General features: G+C 47.6%; 1 long non-coding RNA gene across 1 annotated transcript; it reads left to right on the top strand.

Moving 5' to 3' along the window:
* Positions 1-1,110: 1,110 nt before the first annotated feature.
* Positions 1,111-20,478, top strand: LOC118985947 (uncharacterized). Its single transcript, XR_005066238.1, has 3 exons — positions 1,111-1,166; positions 20,186-20,189; positions 20,467-20,478. It is a non-coding gene; the product is annotated as an uncharacterized LOC118985947 (long non-coding RNA).
* Positions 20,479-21,286: the final 808 nt, after the last annotated feature.

Below are 21,286 nucleotides of genomic sequence, written 5' to 3'. Positions count from 1 at the left end.
AACATATCATGAATTTTCACATGTTGAAAATAAGATAATTCTGTTGATATTCATAACATTGACATTATTCCTCAAGTCCATGATTCATTTTTTTTAAACGAGTAATTCTCTTCCTAGTATATGAAGCAGGGGCGGCAATGCAGATTCTGCCTGAGTGGAGTTTCCAGCTCCTTTTAGCACCCAGTACCCGCCCAAGAAAGAACCAGATCATAGCTCTTGCCGGCGAGTCCCTGGGAACACACAGCACACAGCCTGCACACAGCACACAAATGTCCTGTCTACAGGCAGCACATAGGTCGGGCCGGGCAGCATAGCATTCTGTCACAGCCCGCAACCATCAGACACCCCGAACTGTTCCATTTCAGCGCCTTTTGACAAACTGAGATGGAAATGATTCTAGGGTAAAAACCACTCAGTCCTCTGCCTAAGTGACATGTTTACTCTCTGCCCTCTGGGTCTGTTTTTTCCTCCTAGATATGACAACTAGAATTGAATAGGATGTCACATAAGAAATGGTGGTGCTCAAGTTATGGAACAGTTAATCCAGGCAATGTGGCTTCCCACAGGCATAATAAGAAAAAATAATAATGGTTATTTTATACTTAGTACACATCATATTCTTCATGCATTTGTATATTCCATAAGTGGTTTCACCACCCTAACCATATATCAGGCATTTTTGTTTTGTTTTGTTTTGTGGTTTGTGGTGTGGGCACTCACCATGAGACCCACCCTGTTCACGAGTGAAGTGTGCATTACAGTATTGTCAGTTGGAGGCACGATGTTGCACGGCAGGTCTCCAGAACTTAGTCATCTCGTGTGAGTGAAATGTTATACCCTGTCCTCGGTAACCACCACTCCACTCTCTGCTTTTATGAGTTTGACCGTTTTACATATTTCACATAAGTGGTATCGTTCAGTGTTTGTCCTTCTGTGACGCTTATTTTACCCAGCATAATGTCCTCCAGGTCCATCCATATTGTTGTGTATGAAAGATCTCCTGCTTTTTTAAAGTTAAATAATATTCCTTGAATGTGTATACCACACTTTCCTTATGCTTTCATTGGTTGATGGACGTTTCAATTGCTTCTGTATCTATTACGTATAACACTACAGTGAACACGGGAGTGCAAATACCTCTTGGAGATTCTGGTGTCAATTCTTCTGTGTATGTACCCAGAAGAGGAGTTGCTGGATCACATGGCACTTCTATTTTTAACTTTCTGAGGACCCCCATGATGTTTTTCAAAGCATCTGCACTGTTTTACATTCCCGCCAGCAGTTCATGGGGTTTCTGCTTCTTCATAACAGAAACATTCACCAACATTCATCTTTTGTTGTCTTGACAATAGCAATTCTAACAGGGGCAGGGTGATACCTCACTGTGGTTTTGATTTGCATGGTTTTATGATTAATAATTAGTGCTGTGAAGGATCTTTTCATATATTCGTTGGCCATTTCTATGTCTTCTTTGAAGAAATGTCCACTCAAGTCCTTTGCTCATTTTTTAAATTGAGTTTTTTTTGTGTTTTGTTTTGTATTGTATTGCTACTGAGTTAAAGGAGTTTCTCATATATTTTGGTAATAGGTATGTTTTTTAGAGATGGGGAAATGAAGTCACAGAGAAGTGAACAATTTGCCAAAGCTCATATTGCTAATAAGCATGGGCCAGGGTCCATACCCAAACAGTCTGATGTCAATGCGCTTAGAACCACCGAGTGGTACCATGTAGAAACTAAACTTCATAGCACGCTTTTCTAAACCGCAGTAAAACCAAGGCCTCTATTAAAGTCATCTAACATGAACCTTGCCTAGGCAATAATGATTAAGCATTAGGGTGATGTACCATTTTGACCATATATAATTTCATAGTTTTTCTTGTTTTTCTGTATTCTATTTTTACATTTTTCTCACTTATGATAAAATGACAAAAGCACTTATTCATCTTTTCTCAGGTCCTTGAAGTTTTCTAACTAGATTTCTAGATTTTCCTTCTGTCTTTTTGTTGTTGTTGTTGTTGTTGATGTTGATTTTATTTATTTGTTGTTAATATGGTTGTTAGATGTTTCAGGAATGTGTATGTAATTACATCATGCTAATCTCAATGAAGGCCTTACATCACCTGTCATGACCCAAGTCCAACTCTTTGAATCTTCTGACTTTCAAGATCAGAGAGAGGAAAAATGACAGAAGACCACAATCCTATAAATGCTGTTTCCCTGTAGCTGCATCTTTTCCAATGTGGAAAAGTGATGCTGTAAGGACCCCTGGGAGGTCAGGGGGCAGACAGTCCCAGTGACTGTGGCCCACTAGCCCTGGCAACACTAATGAGAGAAACGAGGGCATCTCAGCTAGACCCAGGTCAGGGCCTCCTGGTACCAATGCATTGCAATTGGAGACCACGCTAGTAGATAGCTAGACACTGACTTGGCCGGCAGAGCACACGTACCCTAGTACAGCTCACAGAGATGTTTTCCAGTGACAACACTCCCAGTGTGACAAGCTTCTGCTCGAATATCACTGAAGAAGGGGAAGGTCACCACCTTCTAATTGATTAGCTCTAGTTAATAGAATGTTCTTTAATTGTTTTTAAGCCGAAATCTGTCTGTAGCAGAGAGAGGGGGAAGAAAGGGCTACTGTTTCTGCAAACGTCATGATAATACTAGTTTGTGTCCACTGGACCTTTAAAATGAGCCTGGGTCCACCCAGAGAACTGCTCGTGTGTTTTCCTGTGTCAACATTTGTACAACAGGTACTTTTATTGTCCCATTTTACAAATGAGGGGACTCATATGCAAGATTCTTTTATCTCTAATAATCTATGATTTCTAAATTCCTCCTTAATAAAATGCAAGTTGAAGGAAAGAAGGAAGGAAGGAAGGAAGGAAGGAAAAAATTAGTGAGTTTTAAAACCCAAAGTGTTTTCTTAAAGTTCATTCTGGGATTGTGGGTCCATCCTAAATAAATAAATAAATAAATAAATTTTTAAAACCCTCTAGAATTCTGAGTGTTGAAAGCATAAGACAAGCCTCCCAGCCCGTGCCTTCCCTGTGCCCTTGGACCCTGAGAGAAGTAAGGATGAGGGCTTGCAGGCACTTCTCAATTTCCTGCTCACTTTCTACCCACTGCTGCTAACAGCTTTCTAAGAAACAGGACTGTTCTTCATGAGCACAAATGCAAACAGACATCTTCACACTTTACAAATTCCAATGCATGTTCTGAACTAAATAAATAAAGTGTCTGGACAGGAAACTCTCTATGTGCTCCAGTCTTCCTTGGCACCTCTGCCTCCACCAGCCATTTCTCCTCCAAAGTGGCCTGGAATCGGACCTGAGTTCTGTCCTTGAGTGGAGTACTTCTATCGGACCTGAGTTCTGTCCTTGAGTGGAGTACTTCTATCGTTGAGTTAAATGAAGACACAGAGGCAGGTTTGAAGACTCACAGGGGAATACATGAGAAGACAGAATCTGTGCGTTCTAACCATGGATTAACAATATGAAATTATACAGGGGAAGAGCCAGGACTTTGCTGTGGTTCCCAAAAAAGCAAGCTTGGGACTCAAAGCCACAAAACAGAAGTGACTGAGAATATTGTGCAATAGCCTATTGAAGTGAGTCAACAGTGTGATGCAATGGTATAGTGTAACAGCCTCCCCCCCATCCTGTCCCTGCTAGGAAAAGAAAAAGAGGTAAATGATTCTTTGACTTCGGTTTAAATTTTACACTAACAACATATAGTGCAAGGTTGGTTGTGGTTATGTGTTCTTGCAGCTGCCCAGAGCATGGGTAAAATTTTGCCATCACCACTGGGAACCTCACTCTCAGGTAGCCACAGACATTCCACACAGGCTGGCCAGGAGACCAGAGTTATCTGAAGACCATGTTAGCAGCAAGAGAGCTGAAGACTTTGGAGCCATTTACTTGGAAGAAGAGACTGATGGGAGACAGGGCAGCCCGCTCAAAGGGGCCTCCCTCTGAAGCAGGAATTCACCTCATTCAGGTGGCTTAGAATGGTTGGGCCAGGGTCGTGGGTGGAAGTTCCACAGGGTACAAGTTTAGCGCCATGTAAGAGGAGTTCTTTTGCCAGTGAGAACTTGACTCAATGGCAAGCACAGCTGCTGGGAGGGCACAGGTAGGACAGCCCTTGGGGTAGAGATGCTAGGAAGGGATTCAAGCAACATGGGGTCAGGATGGTGGCTTGAGTGACATTTGTAGATTCTCCCAAACCTAAAATTCTATGATTGGAGCAGGAGGCTCTCCTCAAACATGGCTTGTACCAGTGTCGAGATGGCTAAGAATTTACAGTCTCCAAAGCCTGGAAGAGATAAGCCAAATGTCCCTCACCCACTTCTCACAAGGCCTAAATTTTTATTTCCTCAAGCCTTGAAAGCTTACCATTGCCTATGACATGGAGAAAGGAGAGAATGAATGGTCAATGGGTAGCTAACAGACTTCAAGATGAACTTTAGCTGAACTTCTGTCTGTGCGCAGAGGTAGCCCCAGGGTCAGCACAGGGAAGGGGAAGCTAATAGGATTCTTCAAGCCTCTGAGGATCTTGCAACCTGCCTATCTTTGGCCAGTTTAGTTGTATCTGTGCAGTTACTCAAAACATGTGCTTACATTTTTAAATAATTATGGTTTAAATAAATAAAACTATGCAAAGTGCATACAGTGAAAACCTAGTTTTCTTCCAGTCCCTACGTAGGAGGTGTTGTGTGTCCTTCCTGAGATGTATAGACAGATGTCGATGTACAGATATCCTCCTCACATCGGTTGTCACACAAACAGTAGCAGTGCTAGACTCTACACGCTTTTCTCCATAATGTGCAAATTTAGTGAACAAAAGAATAGAAACTTTTAAAACAAATGTCCAAAATTTCCTTTGTAAATCTGGCCTAGCCTTAGGCAATAGACAGCTATGAGTCCTTTTTCTTCTACAATCCTTTCCTTTTACATCCTTTTACTTCTTCAGCTCCTGAATTGAACAAACACACAAGGGCATATAATCACAGTGATGCTGCTCCTTCATTAAACACGTATTACAGTGTGCCTTCCCTACACCCTGGCTCCGCTCTGACTTGGGGCAGCAGCGGTCCTTCCCCTGGACAAAACGATAGAGATGGCTGTGCAGATTGTAAGCAGTTCTTCAGACTGTAATGCTATTTACCCGTTACAAGTGACATCACCAAAGCATTAATGCAGGATCATGAAAATAAGTTGTTCTTCCATGAGAGAGGTTAGTCAACCATTTCTAGGAAACCAGTTAGAAAACACTGCATTTTCTTTTTGGGAATCTAATTCCTGAATAGGGTCTGATTCACTGAGGGTCCATTATATGTCATTACCAGTCAAGGATTTCTGGAAGTTAGACACTGACTAAAACCCTCCTTTCTTTTCTTTATTTTTTAAACTGGTTCTTTCTACTTTGGGAGATGAATTCCCAGAGATCTGCTTACTTGCCAAGAGTAGCAAATGAGGCATTAACAAAGTTGCCCTGTTTGAGTCCCGAAGCTAACCCTCTTAGGCAACTCCCCATAAGTAAACCACTTCCCTGCTGTGAGGAAATGGAGCCACCGTGCTGACTGGCACTTTGAAGTGAGAGAAGGGAGCTGTTATGGGATAAAGTGTGTGTCTCTGCAATTCCCTGCAAAAAAAAAAAAAAAAAGATGCATTAGATTCCTAACCCTCAGTAACTCAAAATGTGATCTCGTTTGGAGACAGGGTCTTGACAGAGAAATCAAGTGAAAGTAAGGTCATTAGGGAAGGCCCTAACCCAGTAGGACTGGTGTCCTTATGGAAATGGAAATTTGGACACAGGCAAATACAGAGGGAACACGATGTGAATGTGAAGAGAAGGGAGGACACAACCGTCTACAAGCCAAGGAGAGGAGCTGGAGACAGATCCCTCCCTCACAGCCTTTGGGAAGAGGCGACCCTGCCGACAGCTCGATTTCTGACTTCCGGCCTCTGACAACACACTTCCATGTTTAAGCCACACGGTGTGTGGTACCATGACAGAGTTGTGTGGAGGTGCTAACGTGGCACTGGATCGGCAGAATTGTGGAGTAAAAGCAAGCCTTAGGAGCGTGTCTAGTCCACCTTCTTACCTGTTAGCATCTTTCCCAGATGACTATCATTTAAAATTTGTGATGAATCTGTCTAGAACTGCCTCAGTGAGTGGTTAAGAATATAGACTCTTGAATCGGGCTGCTGGAGTCAAAACCCACCTCTCCTTCCCTTGGCCTCGGCTTCCCCGTGGGCAGGTTACTTAATTCCTGTAAATCTTACTTTCCTCGTCAGGGATAAGAGCACCCACCTGAGACAGTTATAAGAACAACATTAATGAGTTCACATCAAACCTTAGCATAGTGCTCAATAAATGTTACTATTGTTATTTTCATTTTGTTTGCACCTGTTTAAACTATCTTAGGTTCATGGCAGAACTCAGCTGACGATCAGCCCTGGGGCTCAGATGGATTGGCCAAAGACAAGAACAAGAGCAACTTTAGTTCTTGTCTTGTAAGTTAAGTGTGATAAGACGCTGTTGGACCTACGACAGAGCACTCAGTGATGAAAGGGAGGACAGCCACACAAAACACCCACTGGCCACCAATTCCTCAGCCTCCACTCTGTGGAGGGTCCCACTTGGTGTGCTGTCCCTACACAGGACTGAGTCTGAGGGTGGAGGGCTGGCTTGAGAGGCCCTTCCGTCGCCTGAAGGGTGTTGGGATTGGAAGTGGCAGAGCTGCAAGGCCCTTCAGATCTTTGACCCATTTCTCATTTTAAAGAGAAGGGAATAGAGGCCCTGAAAGGTGGGGGAACTTGAACAAGATTATCTGTCAGATTACAACGGAGCAAGGAAATAGGCTTCCTCTGATGTGAGAAACATATGAGAGCTCTGTTGTACAGATGGAAGACTGACCCCAGAGAGGGACTACGTACAAATCTCAGAGCCCGATATGACTGTCCTGGAAGAACTGCAGAAAAGACGATAGTGATGATGACAATGACAACAATGATGACAGCATTAGCAAATACTGAGCCCCTACCACATGTGCGGCCCTGGGCTTCTTGTTGTGTACACACAATTACCTCATTTAATTTTAATTTTCAACCTTGCAAACTGGTTACAAAGAAGATTAGAGGTCAGGTAGGGCACTCAGCTTGCCCGGCGCCCAGAGCTGGTGGGTAGCAGCGAGGACCACCAGCGCCTACTGAGGACAGCCTTTTAGAGGCAGCCACCAGCAACAGATGCTGCCCAGGGCCCACCTTGCCCTGTGAGTGTTTGGAACACCCAAGTCTCAGCCATGAGCAGTTGTGTGTGTCATCAGCGAAGCAGATCCTCTTCGTCTTCCACACAGAGTCTTGAACTGTGGAAACTATCATTCTGGAAAGTAACCACCACAACCACCTTGATGTAAGAACGGGTTCCTCATACAAAATCTTGGGTGACATTTGTGTGTGGTGTTGCTTGCTTTTGTGCCTCCATAAACTTGCGAAAATCTTTACTTTTCACCAAGATAATGACATAGCAGTATTTCCTCTTGGACTTTTTTTTGTATGGTGCAATGAAGTGCGGTAGAAACCACAGGAAATGCTGTGGTTGGGTGTTGACCTTGAGCCATCCCATGCACTTGAACACTGTGAAATAAATAAAAGGAGCAACATAACTAGAGGTCCTGGTTCTTTGTTAGGTGACAAAGCAGCACCTGGGGATGACAAGAGAAGCATCACTTGGAGGACCCGACTTATGGCTGTTAGTGACAAATGTCTCCATTTGAACCCACACTAAGAGCAAATAAGGGGGCCCCGCATGGGACACCCCTCAGCTCCCAGAAGCAGTGTGCTGGCAGGAGAGGGCATGGGAGGACACCTGCATGTGGGAGGACTGGCGTGTTGCCTGACGGCCTCGTGTTTGGCTCCAAGGGAGGTGACAAGCATTTTCTCCGCACCTGCTGCTTTCAGAGCCAAGCACAGGGCAGGCTGAGTGCCCCGCTGCAAGATTGCACAAGGTCTCCCTCTGCATCTCGTCCCTAGACGGTTGAGGGAGCAACTGCTCTTCAGTTCTGGCAGGAAGTGAAGTAAGACCACCTGTACTTCGGAAAAGGGCAAGGAAGCTTGCAAAAGGTACACTATGAACCCAAAATAAGTTGACGCAGAAAGCGGGAATGAATAGTGGTAGACACCATTTCTTGAACACTTTTAATGTAAATGCATGCCATAAGGCATCATGAGATACAATTTTCTCAGCAACTTTATGGTGGATGCTACCATGATGGCTCATCTTATAGAAGAGAAAACGGGATTTGGGAGAGGTTGAGTGTCGTGCCCAAAGAAACACACACACACACACACACACACACACACACCCCTGACTGATTTGGAGCTTAGTCCTGTTGCATCGGACACTAGTGGGTGCCCTGCTGTGGGGGTGACTTTGCCCTCAGTCCCCCCGTCTGCCACAGATGAAAGTAAACACTACCAAGACATGATCTGCTGGGGGAGGAGAAGTGGCCAGTTTCTCAGAGGAAAAAGGCCTCGAGCCCCCTCCTCCAGGGGCTTTTATTGGGTTGTAATACACAGGAATGCAGGCGGCAAGGACCAAACAGTAGACAACATTTCAAAGAAGTCTGAGGGCTTAGTCCGAGTCAGTGTCTGTCAGGAAAGGTAGTTGCAGAAGCTTTGGGAGACATACTCATTTCATGCTCAGACCCTTATCATATGAATGAAAGCACTTAGCAAAGCAGGCTTCATAGGACTTTTAGGAATTCTTTTTTATGCCTGATTACCCCAGGGAACTCGCCATTCCCAGCACAGGGCTGCACCGCCCTTTGTCATTGTTTTCAGGCTTAAGTCAGGCAGAGGAGGCAGATAGCCAAAGAATTCTCAGAGGCTTCTCACAGACAGACTGAGGACTCAGGCTTTGTTAAAGCCAGGGGGTGAGGGTCCATCACCCCCTTTCTCCATAGCCCCCCAAGTCCTACCCTGGGGCCTCCATGTGATCATCCCTGTCTTAGGTGGTTCCCCCCTTGGGGAATCTTACCCATTATTGGCTAACTGATCAAGTATCGGAGGCCAGTTATGGGAAAAGGAGCAGAAGTGACAACTTCTGCCAGGGAGATAAGCTTTGACTCCTTAGTGGCTTGTGGTCCGAAGGTCGCTCACTCAGCCTTAGCCCTGGGGGTTTCAGCTCCTGAAACCAGGCAGGGCGGTCCCCAACACCCTGCTTCCCCTTCTCCCACACGCAAGGCAAGTTTTCTGAGTGATCTATACACGTGCCCTAATTTTTTCCCCTTTTCTTTTACGTAGTTAAGGCTGTGAAAGAGAAGTCAGTAAAATATTTCCACGTTTACTTTATCACCAAGGCTACCACTGATTCCACTTTTCTCCCTCTACAGTAAAAATGGAAGGCAGGAACTCTTCTGTGATAGAAAACTACCCCAAATAAAAATAAGAGAAAAACAGAAACTAAAAAGATTTGAAATTTGTTGGAAAAATATGTTGATATTACATTGGCATGGGTCACTAAAAAAAAATCCATTTATAATGTTCAGTGAAGCCAGAAGCACTATATCAGCAAGAAGAGAGCTGTCACTTGGGTGGGGGGCTGTGCTGGCAACTCCGGGGCACCCCATCAGGGAAGGGGTCACCTCATTTGACCGCAGACAACGCAGGTTTGAAAGCTCAGCAGTTTCTCATCATTGTCAAAGAGCGAATGGCCACATCTCAGCTGGAAATGGTGGCATGAGCTATTTTCAGGTCAAGCTTGAGAGAGATTTGCTTTCTAAAATCGATTAAACCAGCAAAAGAAAAATCCCACAAAACCCCACAAACCTTTCTAGTAATTTTATAGACAGAAACAGCACATTTGTGAAGCCAGCTCATGTAGTTGCACGTCAAGTGAATTCAATCAAGGAAGCTGTTTCAAACTTGGGATGAGGGACAGGCAAGAGCCAAAGGGAGCTAGGATTTACTGAGAGGCACTTCCGGTGGAGTGTCATTGTCATGGTAACATGGAAATACACTTACTCTCACTGCTGTTGTGAAGGGGGCGCTATCAAAAAGATTGTTTAGTTCAAAGTCCCACTGTCTATCAGTGCTAGTATTTTTAGTTGCCAAATCCAGCCTCTTTGCACTGTGTGGGCCTGGCCTCCTGGCGGTGACACGCGGTGAGTAAAGCAGCCCTGGGCACTGCTGGCTTTCACTTCTCGTGGTCTGGGGGCAGGCCACTGCGGCTTCCAGGGGACTAGGCGAGCCACATCCTGACACTGGCCCCCTCCCTACCTCTATTACTCCCCCAACATCCCTGGCTCCAAGGAACAAATGAAATTAAGGGAGATCCCTCGCTCCTTACTTCTGGACCCCCTGCTCAGTTTTGGTCAAAACTAAATCACGCAAGCCCCATGCTGCCACTTGGACACAAGGGGGCGCCTGACGATCACAGAATCCCTGGATTCCCAGGAAGGTTCTGGCAGTTCCAGTTTATCTTACTGGGGAGGAACATAATCTGTCCCTCTACCTCTAAGTATCACTTCTAAAGGATCAAAAGCAACCGTGTTTTGCAACGAACTGGTTTCTTTGTGTAGTAGCTTTTTCTAATGGAGAACTCTTCCTTTTAGTTTAGCACTAGCTTAGTGCTGTGAGAACGCGGTGAAAGAACAGGTCCCTCCGCCTCCCGAAAACCACTGTCTCCTAGCCCCACTACTAGTCCCTAGGATAACCCAGCACAACGCAGAACACAAGCAACCAACAATAAATGCGATTTTTAAAAAAGGTGATCGAAGATTCTCCAAGGCATAAAAGAAAAATAACCGCTATCTCCAAAGTCTTGCCCAACTCCTGCGCCCACAGCTCACTGTGCTTACAAGTCTCCATGGAGAAAGGAGCGTGGCGGGGGTGGGGTGAAGGCCGCCACTTGGAGAAGCTGTCGTGCATTCTACCCAGCGGAGCCCGGACAGCCGCGGCAAGAGAAGAGTGGCGGGGCGCTCTCATCCCGCACACCCCCCGCAGAGGGCGCGGGTGCCCCCTACATGCTGGGGCCTCTCAACGCGGGGCTCTTGGCAACACGCTTTGAAATATCCGAGTGCTGGCCACACAGGTTCGACGTGAATATGCAAATGAGAATGCTCGAGCCTCCCGCTTCATGCTTTTGGATCTTTTTAAAAATTCAGCCACTAACCATGACTAACAAAAAATAGAGAAGAAAGAGAAAGTGGTCTGACCTTCACTTAGTTTCTCCCACTGACCTTCTTGTGCGGGAGCCAAGGCCCTTTTCAGAAGAGAGAGAAAGATGGCTGGGGTCTCAACCAGGAGCTGGGCCACGGAGTGCTCAAGGCGTTTCCACCTCCCCCCTCTCACAAAGGCTTTGGAATGGATAAATGGGCTCTACTCAGCTCTGTCAATCAACCTCCGCGGCTCTATTTTCATTGCTACTAAGACGTATAAAAGCGAAAGTTTGCTACAAAGCCCCCATCAACGTATTCAGGGAAATCACGGGGAGGCTTAGTGAGTAATGTCTGTAAACTTGCCAGTCCACCAATTGTGTGTGCCATTTCCTCACAGTCTCCCCATCCTGTCACTCTGGCCCCGGCAATCACTGTGGCTTCCATGCCGTGGGCTTTGTTGGAGGCTCCCTGGAGATGGCCTTGGAGGGAGGCACCTCAGGGGCAGGCACGTCTCTATAACAGGATGTGACAATGAGTTCAGGGAATTTGCTGGCTCGACATAATTATAAAAAAGAACTTTGCATCATTATTCATTGCTTTTCCAAGGCAAGAACGAGTGGTAAGTTTCCCCTGTCCCTACCGTTCTGAGGACAGGGTAGGCACCCAGCAGGCATTGACTGACTGACCCACCCTGCCCGTGGGGAGAGGGACAAATTTAAATAAAGCCAGGAAACAACCGTCAAACCGAACCTAACACAAACAGCTGAATGGTGAAGAAACAAAAATCTTGTTTAGAAGATGAATTACACCCATATTCAAAATTCCTGGCACCCTTTGAAGGGAATCAACATTTTGGACATTTGCCTTGATATCAGTGAGCAGATTTCAGGCTTTTGCCACAAAGAAGAGTCAGGAGGTGTAGGGTGGAGGTGGGGCAAAGGCTACAGGTTTTCTGCCAGAGCACATCCGGGAAGAGGTGGCCTCACTGTCAGAAGGAACAGGACTATCATACCAACACGGATACAGTACAAACCCTCCAGGTCCCGCCTCTGCAGGCTGGGAGAAGACCACCCCCGTGCCCCAACCCACACGCACCCACAGCAACGTTCTCCAGCTCCTGGCCCCGAATTCTCCTGCGTCTCACACCTGACCTTGCCTTTGTTATGAAACACACACAGTGCACACCTGCTGCCCTTCCCAAAAACCTTCTCTGAGCCTTCAACACCTTTTAATGTTTCTTGGATTTTATCTCCTTATTGAGATTAGGGCTGGTATTAGCGGTCACATTTTTTAGATGGGAAAAGTGAGCCCATGGACCACAAATGACCTTCTCAGGGACACAGGGTTACAGCCACACTGGGGCATGAATGTCTCCTTCTGCCAGCTGGTAGGACACAGTGCACTCCTAATCACGTGAAGGTCCCCTTGGCTTCGTCCTTTTGTCTCTCCCTGGAGATCCATTGAGTCACCTCAGGGCCTTAAAGCTCCACTGGGCAGTAAACACAAGATGTGGCTTTTTCCTGGCAAGTCCCCTTGATGGGGTGGGGCCCTGTGTGTGGGGGGTGGAAACCACTTGTTAATTTTAGGCTTAGGACCCATCTTTTAACTTCTCCTATGTAGTTTTTCCCTTCGGCGTTTGTTGTTGGGGTAACTGGCATGCTTTTCAAAGGTAATTCAACATTTTCTAATTTGTAAAAAAGGAACTGTGGTTCTAAGGAAACGCAACGTCCACATAGCACGCTGGGAGCTCTGCTGTGTCCAGCCGACCCCCAGGGTCCCATTTCTTTTTTCCAATCTTTTGTGAACAATTCCTAGCATTCTCCCTAAGGGCAGGAAGAGGGAAGGAGTCAGTGGGAAGTGGGCAAGACTGACAGGTCAGGTTGTGGCAGCTAACAAGGGAGGGGGCAGGGAGCCACATGGTTCCACTAACGTTTTCACCCTCTGACTCGCTCTTCATATTCTTCCTCTTCCTCACAGAGAGGGAAGGCAGGAGGAGAACCCAAGCTGAACTCCATGGGTGAATCCCCACCTTTCAAAAGTCGTGTATTCCAGATGTCACTGTCACTTATGAGAGTAGCACTAGGTCTAACAGGAGCCAAGAAGGTTATATCCAAGTGGGGTGGGGTGAGGCTCAGGGTCATTCAGACAGCCAGGAGGCTGTAGGCACCCCTGATCCTGCTCACTGCCCCAGGATCCCCTCCCAGCAGCCCCCGTGCCTTCAGGTGACCAGATTAGGGCTTCACTGATGAGAAGTGAGCAGGTCACCATCCCCTGCCCTTCCCAGCCCTGGCATGGCCCCAGTATCTGCTTTCCCAGGTGAAAGGACTCCACCCACCAGCACCGTACACCTCTGCTGGGATACCTAGGAGAGTGTTTCCTTCCCTGGGTTTCTCTGACACCCCTACAGCTGGGCATCTTTCCTGTTTGTTCACCTGATGTCTCCCCCAGGCACGTGCCCGAAACTGGCCAGGGCCCTGGCTGGAGAAGAACATGACCTTCACATGGCCACTCTCAAGGTATTCCTTGCTGCTGAAACTCAGCTGGCCTCCAGACAAGCTGGTGCATCCTCACTCTCTCTTCAAGCTGAGCTCTCCTCCTGCTGGAGCATGTCCTTGAGTGTGAAGGAGGTGATGAGTCTTTGGCCTCCAGAGTGCACCCTCCGATTTACGAAACAATTCCTGCCCCTGGGCAGGCTGTCAGGTCCATCTGAAGTCTCTCTGGGAACCTGCCAGGTCGTAATTATGCAAACAGAACTCCCAATGCCCCCCCCCCACACACACACAAAAAAGCCCCGATTTGTCTGGACAGATCCAGGAAAGGGCACAGAAGGGGTTTCATTCTGAGACCCATCCCATTAATCATATGTTTGGAATTGAGAATACATTTCTCATGGAAACAATGTGTCCACTGGTCCTTGGGGTCCCTCTCCAGCTAGCAAGAGCTAATTGAACCAAACATGGCTCAGTCACACAGCTGAACATAGTAGGCTCTGTTCTGCGATTTGGCTCAAAAGTCACACAATCAAGAAGGAGGGGAATATAGAAAAAAAGGAAAAGAAGCCATCTTTCTCCTTTCCTGGGTACAGGGCTGGTCCTGGGAAAGTTTCTCAAACAAGCCAAGCACGTTGTGTCTTTGTCATTGTGTCGTCTGCCCCCCCACCCCCACCCCGAGACCTAGTGGCCCCGTTCAAGGAGGCCAGGACTCCCGCTGTTCGCACCCCACAGCCAGCCACCGCACCCAGCCTGGCCTGCTCCAGAGCCGGCTCCAGGGCCAGCACCACACTTCGCCCCACCCCGCAGACCCTCTGCATAGACCTGCCCTTTCCCTGGGTTCTAGAAAGAAGGCAGCAAAAGCAAATCCTGACCAGGTGAGCAGGCTGACTGTCCTCCCAGGGGTGTGCGAGTGCGCACTCAGGTAAGCAAGCAACGCTGGCGAAGCGCCAGGCCCTGTGCCCAGTGGTCCACCTTTGGCATTTACTCTGCAGTGTCTGCACACCGAGAACAATGAGCCCGAGGACTACTTCACAGATGGAAACGTGGCGCTGTCTGTCCTCACGGAGCTGACATCCTTGCGCATTGTCTCATTTTGTTTTCATGATCACCTAGAAGCCAGCTACTACCACATCCCCATTTTACTCAGTGAAAAACCTGCAGTGCCTAGAGGCTAAATAACACAGCCCAAGAATGTGCTGGTCAGGCAGTCGACCTGGATTCCCAGCCGGGCTGTCCATGATGCCCGAGCCCACGCGCACCACCAAGTCTGGTCACCTGAGAGCCAGAGCCCCCAACGCCCCGCCCCATGACAGAGGGATTCAAAATCTGGTGTCATCGGTCCCAGGCTGTTCTTGCTTTTGTCATCCTCTTCCTTTTCCTGTCGATGAAGCCCTGGACTCTCAGGAGACGCCATTTTCCCTCAAACTGATGGGAGGTAGAGGAGACAGGAAGGCCGGGAGCCCTGGGTCATGTGTGAGCTGGGGACTGTCTCTGGGACTGCAGCCTCCCTGGTTCTGATCAGAGGCTTTGAGAAGCCTCCCTGAGGCCCTAAGAACCAGTCATTGTCGGAAGGGGAGTCCTTGTGTAGGTAGTTCCACCTTGAAATAAAATATTTAGAGTAATAGGTTTATTCAAAAGCTATTACCTGAAATCTGAATAATTGGTTTATTTTACACAAAAAAATTAGAGAATATAAACCCCTTTCACAACCCCGTATGAGACATACACGCTCACTAGTCACTGAGTTCAAGAAGCAAGTAGAGACATTTAAAGAGGGACCGAGATCGGAAAGGAGGCCGCCTAGTCAAGGCCAGCACAGGCTCACTCAGCCCTGGCCTTGCTCGAACTGAGCACCTGTTTAGCTCTTTAGGGTGACTCACTGTTCTTCAGAGATAAAAAGAAACAATCTGAGACACGCTTCCTCCGCTTATGTTTGATCGTAGAGAAATACCCTTTGCCTCCGCGGATCAGAATGCCTCCCTCCTATAAAGTAGAACTTCCGGTGGCCCCAGCTCAGCGTCCAGTTCTGTATTCACAGAAGACTGTTCGCCGCCTGCTCCAGGTAGAACAGCTCTCGCCTGTGTCATTCTGGCCAGCCAAAGGGTTCTGACCCGGAAAGAGGACCCCCGCCCCCTGCCCCCATCCCTGTCACGCCCCACTCCCCCACCGGGAAGTGTGCACACACCCCTTCCCTCCTGGCCCTCCCCTCCCCACCCCCCTCCTCTGCAGCTGCTCTGACAGCTTGGCCGCAGAGCGAAACTCACAGGGAGAGGGGGGAGAAGCGAGAAGGGGAAGGAGCACAGATGTCTGAAGGGCAGAAATGGAGCTCTTTGAGTTATTTCCATGATTTTTAAAAATTGTAACTGAAATACAATTTCTTTGGCTAAATGACACTTTTCAAAGTCTGGGCCCCATGGAATTAACAGAAGCGGATCTTTCTTTATGAAAGAGTTTAAAAGACGGGTCTTCGAAGCCCCATTTAAAAAACACAAATCAAAACGGTGTGTTTACCTTGTAACAGCATGCGCTAACAGGCTTCTCAATTCCAATAAGCCAGCTTACTCATTAGTTCAACACATTCATCGAGCACCTACTAAGTGCTGGACCCGGAAGACACAGAGGTAGACCAGGCCGACGTGCGGCTGACCCCCGCAGACGCTTACCTCTGGCGGCAGAGAGCTGCGTAAACAGGCTTACTGTGTGGAAGACGGCAGCTGGAACCAAGAGAGAAAAGGCATCAGTGCCGGGACGCAGAAAAGCCAAGTGGAGGCTCCAGGTAGAAGGAACAGGCAGGACCTCACCGCCACTAACTCTGATTTGACTTCATTAGAAACGGGAAGCAAAGTAATTGTTAACAAATAGAATTTCTTTGGATGAGCCTTTTCAAAGCATGGGCCCCATGGAACTAATAAAAGGGGATCTTCTTTTATTAAAACACAGATGTTTGAAGCCCTGTTTAAGAAATGCAAAAATAAGGCAACGTGCTGAGACCACACCGCTCATTTTTGGCCAACCAGGAATGAGACTGTGGGGGTCCTCCTCCCCAGAACAAGGCTCATTAGGTTGCGTCGTGCCTCCAGTCACAGAGGTGGCCCGGAAAGCAGTGCGCCTGGGGGCCAGACATGTGGCTCGGGAGTGAAGCCTCCCGGCTTCAAAGGCTGGCTCTGCCACTTACTGGCTGTGTGAGCTCGGGCAGACTGCTTTATCTCCGGGCTTCCGTTCCTCCTCCTCCGTCAAATGGGAGTGCGGGTAGCAGTGCCGCCCTCAGGTTGCGTGCGCTCTAAGTGCGAAGCAGCAGGTCCTCGAAGAGTGTCCTTCCATTAGGACGTTGATGAGGAAAAGAAATCACTTCCTGGGGCTGCACAGACCGTGTTGGAGTTTGCGTGTCCTCGTGTCTGCGTGGGTTTTCTCTGGGGACTCCGGTTCCCTCCCACATTCCAAAGATGTGCACGGGAGGGGAATCGGCGTGTCCACATTGCCCCATCTGAGTGTGTGTGTGTGTGTGTGTGTGTGTGTGTGTGTGTGAGTGTGTGTGTGTGTGAGTGCACCCGTGAACGAAGGGGTCCCACCTGGCACTCTGAGCAGTGGGAGAGGCCCCCACCACCTGTGACCCTGAACGGGAATAAGTGCGTTGAGAGTCATTATCTCATTTGTGTTTATGAATCTTTCATTCATATTTATTTATTTATTTATTTATGTGGCACACTTGTTAATGTCTAATATTAGAGGTGTATGGGATCTTAACTTAGACGAAGTCTGGCAATGGTTTTGTGACCAGAAACATAACTACATTCCTTATAGCAATTAGGCTGTGGTGACATTGGTTTCATTGTACGCTGTTTTGCTTAAAGTCGCCGTCTCCAAGATCCCGCCCCCTCCCCACTCGTGACGTTCGGTGAGGACTTCCAGCAGGAGGTGCAGACAGCAGGTGCTGGCTGCTCGGCAGAGTGGCGCTCGGGGGCCCTGTGCTGCACGTGCGGGCAGGGACGTCTTGGGGAGTAAATGGCCCGGGGGCGTGGGGCTTCTCCGCCTACACCCGGGTGAGCTTCCAGTGATGCCTCTTTTCCCCTCAGTCGTCCTTCTTGGTTGGCATGATGTTAACTCCTCCGATGTCTTTTAAACAACATTTGACAATTCTACTCAATTAAAAAGCCTTTGTACTTCCTGGACCTTAGAAGAAGAAAAAAGTCAAGATACAACTTTCAACGGTACCCTTCTAGTGACCCAAATGGCATCTCGTGCTTTAACTCCTGTGAGCCACCCGGGAGGTAAGAGGGGTAAGTACGTGCTTGTGACGTCATGCATCTTTCCATCAAGAGGATTTCCTTCTTGCCTTTGCCTTAAACTACTTTTCACAGCCATGTGCCACTGAATGACATGGCCCCACAAGATTATAATAAAGCTGGAAAAATCCTATTGCCGGTTAAGATCACAGCCATCCTGAAGTCATGGCACAACGCAGTTCTCACAGGTGTGTGGCGACGCAGGTGTGAACGAGCCAACTGTGCTGTTGGTCTACGCAGTGTAGCATATACAGCCACAGACAGTAGGTAATAGCTGGTGATAATAATAAAAACTGTTACTGATTTATATGTTCACTATACTACACTTCTTAGCATCATTTTAGAGTGTGCTCTTTCTCTTTGTACCACGGTACCCCAGCAGCCCCCTCACACACTCCACCGTGCCTCCTTACTGCCTCACTTTCCCCTGTGCTCCATTCCGTCTTGAGTGTGTGCAGTTAACAGGCTGCTCAGCCTGCAGCTGGGAGCACCAGCCTGCACCTTCTAGGTTTGTGGAAGTTTGTTCAAGGATGTGTCCACAATGACAGACTTGCCCACCAGTGAGTTTCTCAGAACGTATCTCCACCGTCGATTGTTGCATGGCTGTATTTATCTACTTAGCTGATGTGTATTCAGCATCGATTGAGGAGCGGGTGCAATGTCAGGGGCTATGGATTTAAGGATGAAAGCCAGCCATTGCCCCTGAGATTCTCACACAGGGTGGGAGAGAGAGCTAAGAAGAAGGATGATTAATATGTGTGCCAAGACCAAAACGAAGGTGAGCTTAAAAGGCCTGTGAGTGTGCAGAAAGAGGGCATGCATCCACTTGGTTGAAGAGAGACCTGCCCAGGAAATTACAAATAACAATTAGAATGGGTTAGCTAATGAGCTGCTGGACCCCACCCCCTATTTTGAAGTAGAGCTCAGAAATAACCACTGGAGCTCCCTTTCACATTTTCTGCCTCTTTCGTTTCCCTGGAACAAACATCTTGCCTGATCAGACACGGCAGGAGGCATACCACTAATATTCAGCCTGTCCTGGCAGATTTATTTTTCTGCAGAACAAACCAAGGCATTGGTTTGTCATATGTTCAAATGCAAAGAACAAGTTACTGCTGATGGCTCTTCTCAGCTGTAGAAGCCAGCACCCAGCTGGGGAAAGAGCACCCCAAATCCAGTGTAGAACAAGGAGGTCCCTCATGCGACTGAAGCCCTCTTTTCCAAGGGCTTTTATTGAATTGCATTAGTGTTAACTGAAGGCAAGACAGGGACACACTTGGGCCAGAATCGCTCTCTCTGGCCTCAGTGGAATACGAGCCACTGAAGGCTTCCTTTGGACAGGAAGTTTTGACTGGACTTAAGAATGGTTTTAGGAAGCTGTTGGGCAGAAAGAACAGAATGGGTCAGGGATGCAGACGGAGTCGGGTCTGCGTGGGTTAGGGCAGGGGTTTCCTTGCCTGCCTGTGTCAGAGCTCAGAGTGGCAGAAGGGCGCAGCCTAGACACCAGGGACCGGGCTGACAAAGGCCAGGTCCTGATCCAGTACTTAACGTCTGTAAGACCCTGTGCAAGTGATTTATCCCCTCTTACTTCAACGGCCTCCTCCATAAATGGGAGTGATGATGATGATGGTAGTCTGCTTCACAGGGTTGTTGGGAGGATTCAATGCCTTAGTACTTAGAAAGTGCTTAGGAGAGGCCATGGCACGTACGAAACATTCAATAAATACCTGCTGTCATTACTGCTGTCGCTAGGCAGTTTAGGTCACTAGAAATGCAGACAATTAAAGTGAGGAAATAAAGGGAAATATTTCCTAGGTAACAGTCTGGTGCTGTAAAGCAGGTTGTATTGTGCTTTGTAATTCACAGAGAACCTTCCCCTTTGTTATCTCCACTTCCTGATCTGTAAAAAGGTATAATTGGTCATTCTTACATGAGGCCTTCGGGATGGAGACACTTCATGTGAAGTGCTCAGTAAACGTTAGCTGTTACTGTTCAGTGGTGTTCCCTGCTATCTGGCAGACACTCAGTGTTTGTTGAGTGAATGAATAAGTGTTACCCTCATGAGAGCCCATAGAGATTATTCTCTCCAGGGTTTGTTTGGGGCTTTTTTTGTTGGTTTTTTTTTTTGGTTTGTTTTTTGTTTAAAGATTTTATTTATTTATCTTTTAGAGGGGAAGGGAAGGAGAGAAGTATCAATGTATGGTTGCCTCTCGTGAGTCCCCTGCTGGAAACTGGCCTGCAACCTAGGCATGTGCCCTGACTGGGAATCGAACAGCGATTGTGTGGTTCGCAGGCCCGCGCTCAATCCACTGAGCTATACCAGCCAGGGCTGTTTTTTTTGTTTGTTTTTTTTTAATGTAAAAAAGGATGAGTTTCTGTGCTGGGACAGCCCACTATATAGGGAAAGAGTTCTGGCTCCACCTCTGGGTCACCTTCCAAGACACCAAAGCTGACTCCTGAACGAAGGTTTGGTGGCCATTCACGTGAGGTAGGGTCATTGGTGGGCTTCGAGTCCAGGGTCTTTCTAGGACACCCGGAAAACCTGTGCATCTCCAACCGGCTTCTACAGAGAACCCTCTAACTAGTTCTTACTATCTTTGAGTCAGCCCAAGATCATCTGTCTCCAAAGTTAAACAATCATGGTCCTGTCCCAATTCAGAGAGGAAAAAAAAGAAACAAGTTAATAGATGGAATTCTCAATCAAAAGTTCTCCTCTCACATATTTTCCTTAAACCCATGGACTTGACCTGTTTCTCTGCAACTGAGGGCTGGGCAAACACAGAGTGAGTGAGTGAGTGAGTGAGTAAAAGATCAATAGGAAACCTTGGAAGCAGGCAGCTGGTGAGACCCGACAGCTTTCTGTGGTCATATCTGTTCTGGCTGTATATTGTGATTACATATTGTGCTGTGCAGTCTGCTAGTGACAGTGCTCCTGCTTCAGGTGATGAAGTGATGAGCAACATCAGCTCTTCAATCCCCTAAAGAGTCCCTGTCCTCCACCTGGCAGAGCTGCACAGCTGCTGTAGCCGGAGAGAGTGAGGCAGAGGTGCAGCCGTCACTGGGAGAGCGGACCAGGAAGGGGACCATGATTCTCACTCTCCAGTATCCAAGTGCCAGAGGATGGGATCACAGCAGCAGGCTTTCTGATTCCTTCCTGGGGAAGGCATGAACTTAAGCAAGAAACTCGCTCTCACAAAAAATTCCCCAGAATAATATCTTACTGAGCTTAAAATCCCAGACAAATACCAAAGCTGGGAACTGCAGGCATCTTCAAGCACAGTTCTCTTGGCTTCCTTTCACACTTGGCATTCACAGTTGCTGATACAGCCCTCACATCCCAGAGTTAAG

Source organism: Sturnira hondurensis, unplaced genomic scaffold (assembly GCF_014824575.4).
Source record: "Sturnira hondurensis isolate 20B ecotype Veracruz unplaced genomic scaffold, ASM1482457v3 Scaffold0004136, whole genome shotgun sequence".
Taxonomy (NCBI): Eukaryota; Metazoa; Chordata; class Mammalia; order Chiroptera; family Phyllostomidae; genus Sturnira; species Sturnira hondurensis.
Note: the sequence above shows the minus strand (reverse complement) of the source record. Positions and strands in the feature narration are given on the sequence as shown.